This window comes from Bubalus kerabau, chromosome 5 (assembly GCF_029407905.1).
Source record: "Bubalus kerabau isolate K-KA32 ecotype Philippines breed swamp buffalo chromosome 5, PCC_UOA_SB_1v2, whole genome shotgun sequence".
NCBI lineage: Eukaryota > Metazoa > Chordata > Mammalia > Artiodactyla > Bovidae > Bubalus > Bubalus kerabau.
The window spans coordinates 12,366,356-12,378,486 of record NC_073628.1 but is presented as its reverse complement, the minus strand read 5'-3'; positions in this window follow the sequence as shown (position 1 = coordinate 12,378,486).

Below are 12,131 nucleotides of genomic sequence, written 5' to 3'. Positions count from 1 at the left end.
AGATGTCTGCAAGCACCAGAGTGGAAGTTTCTTTCCCATTGCCCCTCAAGTCTGATTCCTATTTTATCAGCAGACCTGCCTCCATGTAGCAGCAGGAAAGCAATATTCAGGGCTGTTTCTTCTGGGTTCCAGGCACAGTGGGAGAGCCCCAGCTGTAGTGACCCTAGGAGGTAGTCGTACAGCTGGTGACTTACTCATTCCCAATTCAGATCCCCAGAGCTCCCGCTCCTCCTTCACACAAGACAGACCCTTGGCTGACTGGGTAACATGAACCTGCATTCACAGCGAGAAGCATTCCTTTCTCAGCCTTCTGGCAACTTAGATATGTGCCTTATGTTTCTTCAGGGAACCACTGGCTGAGCGAGGTCGGGGTCTGAGACTAGCTTGGATGCAAGGAATGTGTTCTCTCTTTGATGCTTCAAACAGACTTTGGAGATTCAAAGGCCTTGAGAGAATTATAATCACCCTCATATATTGTAGGGACTTTGCTTTATGAATCTGGTTGGAGAAAAATAACAGCAACACAGGACAAGACTGAACTGTCCCAGCTGACTCGGAGTTGAGTTCCAGCCACCAGACTTCACAGTCAGGTGCTGATGTTATTCACAAGCCACCTTTGAAGATGGAATAGAGGAAAGAGTTTTTGGGCAGAGAGCAGTGTGGTCAAAGGGCCATGGGAATCACACGGGGCAAGATGAAACAAGAGTCATGACTTTTATCTTTGCTCTATTTTTTCCTTGGCGTTTCTACTCTGAGAACAAGTACATGGAGATAGTCAGAGGCATTGGTGGTGCCCCTGGCACCTGATGCTCCTGGTGATAACCAGTTTGTGTACACATCCCTGAGTCCAGAGCATATTCAGCCTCGTGATAGCCCCAGGTTCTCCCTTCTTGGGAAGGCTGACATGCCTCATTGCTGTTAACTCACAACTGAAACATGGGATGAGGTCATGGTGGTTGACCTGTTGGTCAAGTTCCAAGCATGGAAGGAATACTGGCAATGGAAGGGTAGCCATTTATTAAACTTGGTTACCTTGGTCTTTAGCAGGGGCTACTTCCCACATCTACAATTTTTTTCTCCCAGCTTTTTGCATGTCCGGGTCCTTCTCAACATTTAGCATCATCTCAAATGAGTCTCTCTCAGGCTTTCTTTTCCTGGCTGTTGCACTCTCACAAGCACAGATCCTCATCCAGAAAGTTGCTAGACGCTTCCCTCTGTCAAAACAATAATTATAGTTAACAAAGGGGAAAAGTGGGAGAGGATTGAGAGTTTGAGATTAATATATGTATACTACTTTATTAATAGATAATCAACAAAGACCTACTGTACAGCACAGGAATTCTGTGCAATAGTCTGTAACATCCAGTATAGGAAAAGAATCTAAAAAACAATGGGTACATGTGTATTTATAAGGGAATTAATTTCCCATACAACTAATATTAATATAATGCTGTAAATCATCTACACTCTTATATAAATTAAAACCTGAATTTTTGTTAAAAAATGCTTACATGTAGAGACTCATGGAGTTCTTTCAACTCGCAGGATTTCAGATATGATGCTGGAGAAGGCAGGCTGGGTGCAGAAATACAGACATTATCTGAGGTTGAATTTTCCTGAGCTGTGCTGTCTTTTGCTTCTAGTGTCACCTATGATTTGTCTTTGGAGGATCTAATACAAGGGCTTGTAGACACCAGCTGGGTCTTAGTTGAAGGATTACAGCGAGGCGCTAGTGGGACAGTGAAATCACAGGTCCATAGCCTTGGATTGGGGCACATTTGAAACACAACTTATATCCCAAGTTCCCTGTGAAAACAGGATGTAGCTTCTCTCTCCATGACTTTCTTGATATCAGACCCAGATTTATTTCATCCTTTTTCATGTACTGCTTCCCCTGAGACCTCACTGGTTTCTCTGGGAGAATTTTTTTTTTTTTTTTTTTTTTTTTTTTTTTTTGCAGCACTAGGTCTTCATTGTGGAGAAGGCAATGGCACCCACTCCAGTTCTCTTGCCTGGAAAATCCCATGAATGGAGTAGCCTGGTAGGCTGCAGTCCATGGGGTCGCCGAGAGTCAGAAAGGACTGAGCTACTTCACTTTCACTTTTCACTTTCATTCATTGGAGAAGGAAATGGCAACCCACTCCACTCTTCTTGCCTGGATAATCCGAGGGACAGGGGAGCCTGGTGGGCTGCTTCTATGGGATCGCACAGAGTCGGACACGATTGAAGTGACTTAGCAGCAGCAGCAGGTCTTCATTGCTGTTCAGGACTTTTCTATTTTCAGCGAGCAGGGGCCACTCTGTAATTTCAGTGCCCTGGCTTTTCAATCCTATGCTTCTCTTGATGTAAATCACAGGCTCTAGGGTATTCAGGCTCAGTAGTTGTGGCCCACCAGCTTAGTTGCCCTGGGGCATTTGCAATCTTCCCAAACCAGGTCTTAAATGCATATCTTAAGCACTGGATCAAAAGGGAAAACACTCTGGAAGGAATTTGAAATAAATCACTTTTACATGAAACTTGGCACCATGACCTATTTACGAGGAGACTGATAGAGGATTGTCCCTGCCTCAAGCAACCTCCTGAGATCAGGACTGACTGAGGTTCCCCTCCCAAGGGTTCCTACAGGATCTTGAAGCTCTCCTGCCATGTGGCTTTGTCTTGCTTCAGTTTCTGAATCCCACACTACAGCACAGCTTCCAGAGGGCACGGCTGTCACTTGACTCACTTGTAAGTATGCATTAGTAGATATTGTCTCATTCAGACCCTAATGTCAAGACAAGGCTAACACAAAGAGCAGTTATTTTATTATGACTGTTAGGTTACAGGTTTAACGACTGTAATCAAACCTTAATAACATTGTCTTAAATACACTATAATTTCAACCTAGATACATATTGAAAAGCAGAGACATTACTTTGCCAACAAAGGTCCGTGTAGTCAAGGCTATGGTTTTTCCATGGTCATGTATGGATGTGAGAGTTGGACTGTGAAAAAAGCTGAGTGCCAAAGAATTGATGCTTTTGAACTGTGGTATTGGAGAAGATTCTTGAGAGTCCCTTGGACTGCAGGGAGATCCAACCAGTCCATTCTGAAGGAGATCAGCCCTGGGATTTCTTTGGAAGAAATGATGCTAAAGCTGAAACTCCAGTACTTTGGCCACCTCATGTGAAGAGTTGACTCATTGGAAAAGACTCTGATGCTGGGAAGGATTGGGGGCAGGAGAAGAAGAGGTCTACAGAGGATGAGATGGCTGGATGGCATCACTGACTCGTTGGACATGAGTTTGAGTGAACTCTGGGAGTTGGTGATGGACAGGGAAGCCTGGCTTGCTGCGATTCATGTGGTCGCAAATAGTGGGATATGACTGAGTGACTGAACTAAACTGAACTGAATTTCAATTCTCTGTCATATAATGTTAGTGCAGGTCTCTCCACAGAGATGAGGGCCCACTTTTTCTTGTCATATCTTCCACCTATGCTACTTACCTCTGGTCTAACATGGCTGCTCCAGCTCCTGTCATTATATCTGCATTCCAGCTAGTGGGAAAGAAAATGATACTTCCATTTGGAAGTGACATATCACCTCTACTCAAATTCCACTGGCCAAAGTATCTTCCATGTTCATGGCAAACCTGGGGGTGGTGGGCACACAGAAGGTCAGGGGAATGTGATCCTACTTCAGAACATACATAATGAGTAACAAGGGCCACCAGCCTTCATTCATGTGCTTGTAATTCCTTCTTCTTTGGTTCTCCCCACACAGCCCTTTTTTGGCCTGTAGATATGGATATGGATGAGGTTATAAGAGAGGACATGGCCCAGGCTGTACAAATATGGAGAAAACAAGAAATGAAAGAAGATAAGAAAGTATACAAATGAAAAATATAAAGTAAAGTGTGCTTATAATCATAACTTTGCATTTATACAATTTAGGTATAATGGTTGATGAATCAATTTATAAAATACAAAATAAGAGAAATGTAAAATATAAATATATTCACTAAACCCAACAAAATAATAAATCTATATTATTTTAAACACATAGCAGTATCAGGATTAAGTTTGGATGCACATTGCATAAAACTAAAACAACTATATCTTCAAGCAAGATAAACTTGATTTTTCTCTCCCATTGAAACAAAGCTGGAGGTGATGCTGTACATCTCCAAGCTTACATGATTGTCCAATACAACTGCAGGAGCTCCAGCCATCACAACTAAAATCAAGACAACAGTTAGGAAGTAGGTGTGGAAGGGAAGAGTCCCATCTCTCAGCTAAATCAGCTCCTTAAAAGCAGTCTTCCAAGAAATCCCTCTTACAGATCTGCTTGCATCTCTAAGTCACCTGTCATGACTAAGAGCACAGGTGGGTAGGAAGTGCAGTCCTGTAGCTACTGGTTTCATGGCTATATAACAAACTATTTTCGGTTTTGAAAAAGAGGCAGAGAATACATCATTTTGTAGGTAGCCTGCAGCACCTGCCTTAAAGAACAACAACAACAACAAAAGAATAGAATAGGCTGAACAGCTGGGCACAGTGTGGGAGCCAGGAGAAAGGAACAGCAATGAGAAATAGCTAGATGGATCTGAACTGTGCTCCAGAAAATAGAGGCAGGCTTGTCAGTAGAGATCTTCTAGTGACTGAAGTGAGGATTACACATACCACATGACCCAATTTGGCTTGAAACCTGCTTTTCCAACTCAAGTCCCAAATCTCTCTCAATTCTTCAGCTTCTAAGTACCTTGTCTTTGTTACCTCACATTCTGAACTACCTGTCTCACCTTCCTTATTTCTGTTCACATCACTTCTCCATCTAGTCCACCAGCATTACAACATCCAGTATTGAGAACTTAGCAACACTTTCTAGTAGTGGGTAGAAACACAATGACTATTTCTACTTTAGTACTTGTTTGTCCTGATCAAGGTATTTTGAAAAGACTGAAATGGCTATAATTATGGAGATCTCACGTTTCCTGTAAATCCCAACCAAGAATGTGACTTCCTTGGACCTGGAGTGGATGTGTTCACTTTTGGATCCACAGGTCTTAGCAGAACAGTAAGTCCCCTGTATATGAACAAGTTACATTTGAAAAGGGTGTTCAAAAATCCCAATTTCTTCATAAATCCAGCAAAGGTACTTAGGTAGCCGACTAAGACAATTGTATGTATATTACTGTAGCTTAATAGCTTTATGATACTTTTCACACAAGTAATACATAAAAAACAAACACAATAAAATAAACATTTTTAATCTTGCAGTACCTGGATAGGGCATGGCAACCACTCCAGTATTTTTGTCTGGAGAATCCCCATGGCAAGAGGAGCTTGGTGGACTGCAGTCCATATGTTGAAAATTCAGAAACAGCTGAGCAACTAGATCAGATCAGATCAGATCAGTCTCTCAGTCATGTCCGACTCTTTGTGATCCCATGAATTGCAGCACGCCAGGCCTCCCTGTCCATCACCAACTCCCAGAGTTCACCTAGACTCACGTCCATCGAGTCAGTGATGCCATCCAGCCATCTCATCCTCTGTCGTCCCCTTCTCCTCCTGCCCCCAATCCCTCCAAGAATCAGAGTCTTTTCCAATGAGTCACTCTTTGCATGAGGTGACCAAAGGACTGGAGTTTCAGCTTTAGCATCATTCCTTCCAAAAAAATCCCAGGGCTGATCTCCTTCAGAATGGACTGGTTGGATGTCCTTGCAGTCCAAGGGACTCTCAAGAGTCTTCTCCAACACCACATTTCAAAAGCATCAATTCTTCAGGGCTCAGCCTTCTTCACAGTCCAATTCTCACATCCATACATGACCACAGGAAAAACCATAGCCTTGACTAGATGGACCTTTGTTGGCAAAGTAATGTCTCTGCTTTTGAATATGCTATCTAGGTTGGTCATAACTTTCCTTCCAAGGAGTAAGCGTCTTTTAATTTCATGGCTACAGTCACCATCTGTAGTGATTTTAGAGCCCAGAAAAATAAAGTCTGACACTGTTTCCACTGTTTCCCCATCTATTTCCCATGAAGTGATGGGACCAGATGCCATGATCTTCGTTTTCTGAATGTTGAGCTTTAAGCAAGAGAGTTTCAGAAAAACATCTATTTATGCTTTCTTGACCATGCCAAAGCCTTTGACTTTGTGGATCACCATCAACTGTGGAAAATTCTGAAAGAGATGGGAATACCAGACCACCTGACCTGACTCTTGAGAAATTTGTACGCAGGTCAGGAAGCAACAGTTAGAAGTGGACGTGGAACAACAGTCTGGTTCCAAATAGGAAAAGGAGTACGTCAAGGCTGTATATTGTCACCCTGTTTATTTAACTTATATGCAGAGCAACTAAGCACACCTTTAAAAATAGAATAGTAGTACCCTGTACATTACCACTACATTTATGCTTCCTTTCAGACAGCGTAGGCTTGAAATAAAAGTCCTGCACTATTGTACTCCATACCGTTCTGTACAGTAAAGTATACAAATGCACACCAACTTGTCTTGGATATGCCCATGACAATGTGTGTCAGATCTGTGAACTAACTGATGTGATTGCACATGCAAATTCACTTTTACATGTTTGAAAGTTTTCAACTTGAACGTTTGTATGTAACAAACTTGCTACATAGGTTTTCAGTGAATGTATGTAGTGAAGGAACAAGAGAGGAGAGTAAGGAGCTGCCTGTTCTTTCCCTCTTTGTGTGTATTATGGCCACTCTGCATAGGAATTTCATTGGGTGTAATTGACGCCTAGTGTATGGGAACATGGCTGATAGTGACAGAGGACCAGAATCCCAGGAAGTAGGACAAGAGCCATGCTTGGTTGAAAAGAGCCAGGAGTGTGAAATAGGAGGAAACAAGTTTTCACTGGTTTATGTGAAAGACTCAGCAAATATCAGCCGGCTTTGTGTTTAGTGATTGAGCTGTGGTTTAGAGGAGCAGTCCCTCTTGCCAAGGATGAGCAAGAAAGGGGACTGAACCGTGAAAATCAAACATGAATGTCTAGTATTATCGATATATGTCAAGTATGTCTAGTATTGAAGAGATGTAAGTCCTGTCAATTTATCTGCTTCTTCCTGAGCAGAATTAGAGTTGTAAAAGAGGGAAGGTCCACACTATGCTAGCACCTTATTCTTCTTCTGTCCAGTGAGCATTGATTTCTAATGCCATTTCTTTATAAACAGAGGTTGTACTTTGTATGATTGAAGTCTTCTAATTTACTCTTCCATATAAACTTTTGGTGCTGTTCTGTGCCCAGGCACATGGGGCTCTGGACCTTGGCAGGCTCTGTTTCGGCTGCACAGTGCAGTGTATGAAGATCTGCTGTCATCTGGGCCCTGGGTTATATCTTCAGTCTGGGTTCACATCTGAGGGGTTAACTCTAGTTGGGTTTAATTTCATCATCTTGCTCTTTATCTTCAGTTTGTCCCATGTTCTTTCTTTCCATGTCTCTTTTTATCCTTGACTTCTCTGTGACTGAGTAGTTTTTCTGATTCCCTTTTATATCCTTTGTCACTTTTTAAACTGTAACTGTTTTTTAAGTAGTTTTAAGATCCATGGGATGCATCTTTAACTTGCCAATCTATCATTATTAATTATGATAATTATTAAATTATTATATTTATTTATCATTTAATTTTCTGTACTGGGGTCTTAGTGTGGCATTCAGGATCTTCCTTGTGGTAGGAACTCTCTATTTGAGGAGGGCAAGCTCCGTACTTGCAGCGTGCAAACTCTATTTGAGACACACAGGCTTAGTTGCTCAGTGGCATGTGGGATTTTAGTTCTCTGGCAAAGGAACAAATCTTTGCCATTTGCAAATGCTTTGCATTGTAAACCAGATCCTTAACCACTGGACAACCAAGGAAGTCCCTATATTTACCTTTTAATACATATTACATGTTTATCATTTTGGGTACTGTTCATTCCCCTTGTAGATCCAGATTTTCACTTGGTTTTAAATTCCTTCAGACTTGAGACCTTTTATAAAAGATCTGTTGGTGGTGATGCAGTCTTGTAGCTGTTGTATGTGTGAGAAAGTATGTTATATTGTTTCTGATATGTATTTTTCTTGGGTATAGAATTCTGAGTCAATTATGTTTCTCTCAGCATTTAAGATGTGGTGCCACTGTCCTCTGCTAACCTTGTTTCATTTGCCTAATCTGCTGTCATCCTCATTTTTTGTTCAACTGTGTCTGTTTTTCCTTCTGGTTACATTTCTTTGGTTGATTGTCTTAAGCCATGAATTATGATGTGCCTTTGTATAGTTTTCATATTTCTAGTCCTTGAATTAATTGAGCTTATGTGTTAATGGTTTTAAAGCTTTCATAATTCCTGGAAACTTTTCAGCCAGTAATTATGAAGTTATTTGCTCTATTCTCCTGTCTTTCACTTCCTGTGGGGTTCCATTTACATATACTTTAGCACTCTTAAAGTTATTTCAAAGCTCTCTGATGCACAATTATTTTTTCCCACAGTCTTTGCATTTCTATTTTACATGTCTCTATTTAACATACTCAATATACTTCAGCTTCATGAATATAATGATTATTGATGTAGTAAGCATTTTAATGTCCTTCCCTGATAATTATGTAATATATATTTTACTTTTGTTTTTACTAATTGATTTTTCCCTCATTATGGATTTTTCTTGCTTCTTTACATATCTGGATTTCTTTCTTTTTAAATTTGTTTATTTATCTTAATCAGAGGATAATTACTTACAAAATTGAGATGAAACTATGACAAATACTTTCACAATTTATATGGAAATTTTAAATTGGATTGTGGATCTGCTCACTTTACCTTTGGATGCTGGATACTTTTTTAATTTTTATAAATCATTCTTTTAACCATTTTCAAACACTGTTAATTTCTTGGAAATAATTGCATTTTTTGAAGGCTTGCTGTAATGTTTTTTTTTTGTTTTTTTTTTTTGTTTTTTTTTTTTTAATTTTATTTTATTTTTAAACTTTACATAACTGTATTGGATTTGAAACTATTAGCAAGGTGAAAAGACAGCCTTCAGAATGGGAGAAAATAATAGCAAATGAAGCAACTGCTGTAACGTTTTTTAAGCTGGGAGGAAACCAGCCTTTAGACCAGGTCTACTACTCCCAACTAGCAAGACAATATTGTCATCAGGGCCTTATTGATCTAATGTAATTTATGAGTAATTTCCTGGGTAGTCCTAAGGTGGCGGAGGAATAGGACAGGGAAACCACCTTCTCTCCAACAAATTCATCAAAAGAACATTTGAACTCTGTGTAAATGCCACAAAACAACTTCTGAATGCAGGCAGAGGACATCAGGCACCTAGAAAAGCAGCCCATTGTCTTCAAAAGGAGGTAGGAAAAAATGTAAAAGGTACAAAGAGAGGCAAAAGAGGTAGGGATGGAGATCCGTACCTGGAAGGGAGTCTTTAAAAAGAGAGAAGTTTCCACACACCAGGAAACACTCTCACTGGTGAGTCTATGGTGAGCCTTGAAACCTCAGAGGGAAACATAAGTGGGAGGGAAAATAAATAAAAAAATTAAACCCACAGATTACATGCCCAATGGTAACTCCCAGTGGAGAAGCAGCACAGACACCTGCATCTGCAACTGGCTAGCGGGGGCTGGGCAGGGAGGTGCAGGCTGCATTGCTTAGAGTAAGGACCTGGCCTGAATGCCCCAAGGGCAATCTGATAGCAAACCATGCCCTGGGATAGCTACCCTTTTGAAAAGCCCTAAACTAAGACACCACCAGGCCTGCTCACAGAACAAAGGACTGAGCAGAGCTAGCCAGCAGCAGACCGGCCATGGGGAGCGAGGGCAGCCAGGGCCAGAAGAGGGCAATCATGTCCCCAGAGAGGCATCATCTACCAAAATGCAAGCAGGCTTCATTGCTAACCAAGATTTCTTGGGATTCTGGACAGTTAACATTCGCCTGAGAAGGTGCACTGGTTGTACACCCAGAAAAGCGAGCAGCAGGGCCGGGAGAGGCAATATATCGCAGTGACCACGCTCACCAAACACCTGGTCACCTGCGCAGCTCAAGCCTGGGAAGGACACAAAACGCAGTCCCAACCGAGTCTTCGTCTTTGAGGAGTACCCGAGTACCTGAACCTGAGCGGCTTAGACCTGGGAAGTGCATGCAACCCAGTGCCCGCCTCAGACAGTTCCTGGCAGAGCAACCTTGAGCCTGAGCAGTGTAGACAGGGAAAGCATATACGCCGTGAGCGGGGGCAAACTCAGTGTGGCCGAAGTATTGAGAGCACACGCCAGTGTTATCTGTTAGCAATGTCCCTCCCTTCCCACAGCACGACTGAACAAGTGAACCTAAAAAATTGTCCACCACCACCCCCTTGGGTCAGGAAAGAAATATGACACTGAAGAGACCAGCAAACAGAAGAAGCTACAACAGAGGCAACTGCCCTGGAAGTGACAGGTGCAATAGATTAAAACCCTGCAGTTAGCACCAACTACATATGAAGGGACCTATAGATCTTGAGAAGTATAAGCTGGATCAAGAAACTATCTGAAAGTGAACTGACCCCACACTGTCCACAACAACAACAGAGAAAGTCCTAGATATATTTTTACTATTTTCATTCTTTAAATTTATTTATTTTTTTTTTTATTTTTAAGGCCTCTACTACTCCTTTAATTTTCATTTATATAACTTACTATTACTTTGGAAAAAAAAAAAGACCCTATTTCTTAAAGCAAACTTTATATATATAAATATAATTTTTGTGGCTTTGTTTTTTTTTTCTTTAATATTGTATTTTTGAGAATCCAACATCTACTCTAGATCTAACATCTACTTTAGATTTTTAATCTTTGCTTTTTGATATTGCTTAGCAATTTTGTACCTTTTAGAACCCAATCTTCAGTAACCATTTTTACTTGGGAGTGAGATTACTGGCCTGATTGCTGTCTCCCTCTTTGGACCTCCTTTTTTTCCTCCAGGTCGCCTCTATCTCCTCCCTCCCCCTTCTCTCTACCCAAATCTGTGAATCTCTTTGTGTGTTCCAGACTGTTCCGGAACTGATAACTGGCTGGATCTGTCTCTCTCCTTTTGATTCCCCTCTTTATCCCCCTGGCCACCCCTGTCTCCTCCCTCCCTCTTCTCTTCTCTGTGTAACTCTGTGAACATCTCTGAGGGATCCAGACTATAAAGAGCACACAGGGAAGTGATTACTGGCTAGCTTGCTCTCTACCCTTTTGATTCCCCCTCTTCCCCTCCTCGTCACCTCTATCTCCACCCTCCCTCTTGTCTTCTCTGTGGAACTCTGTGAACAACCCTGAGGGATCCAGACTGTGGAGAGGACATAAGGAAGTGATTACTGGCTAGTTTGAGGAGAGTGAAAAAGTTGGCATAAAGTTCAACATTCAGAAAACTAAGATCATGGCATCTGGTCCCATCACTTCATGGGAAATAGATGGGGAAACAGTAGAAACAATGTCAGACTTTATTTTGGGGGGCTCCAAAATCACTGGAGATGGTAACTGCAGCCATGAAATTAAAAGACGCTTACTTCTTGGAAAAAAAGTTATGACAAACCTAGATAGCATATTCAAAAGCAGAGACAAAACTTTGCCAACAAAGGTCCATCTAGTCAAGGCTATGGGTTTTCCAGTGGTCATGTATGGATGGGAGAGTTGGACTATGAAGAAAGCTGAGCCCTGAAGAATTGATGCTTTTGAACTGTGGTGTTGGAGAAGACTCTTGACAGTCCCTTGGACTGCAAGGACATCCAACCAGTCCATTCTAAAGGAGATCAGGCCTGGGTGTTCTTTGGAAGGAATGATGCTAAAGCTGAAACTCCAGTACTTTGGCCACCTCATGTGAAAAGTTGACTCATTGGAAAAGACTCTGATGCTGGGAGGGATTGGGGGCAAGAGGAGAAGGGGGCAACAGAGGATGAAATGGCTGGATGGCATCACTGACTCGATGGAAGTGAGTCTGGGTGAACTCCGGGAGTTGGTGATGGACAGGGAGGCCTGGCGTGCTGTGATTCATGGGGTCGCAAAGAGTCGGACATGACTGAGCAACTGAAATGAACTGAATTGAACTGAACTTGCCCTGACCTGTTTTGATTCCCCTTCTTATCCTTCTGGCCACCTCTATCTCCCTCCTAGCTCTTCTCTTCTCCA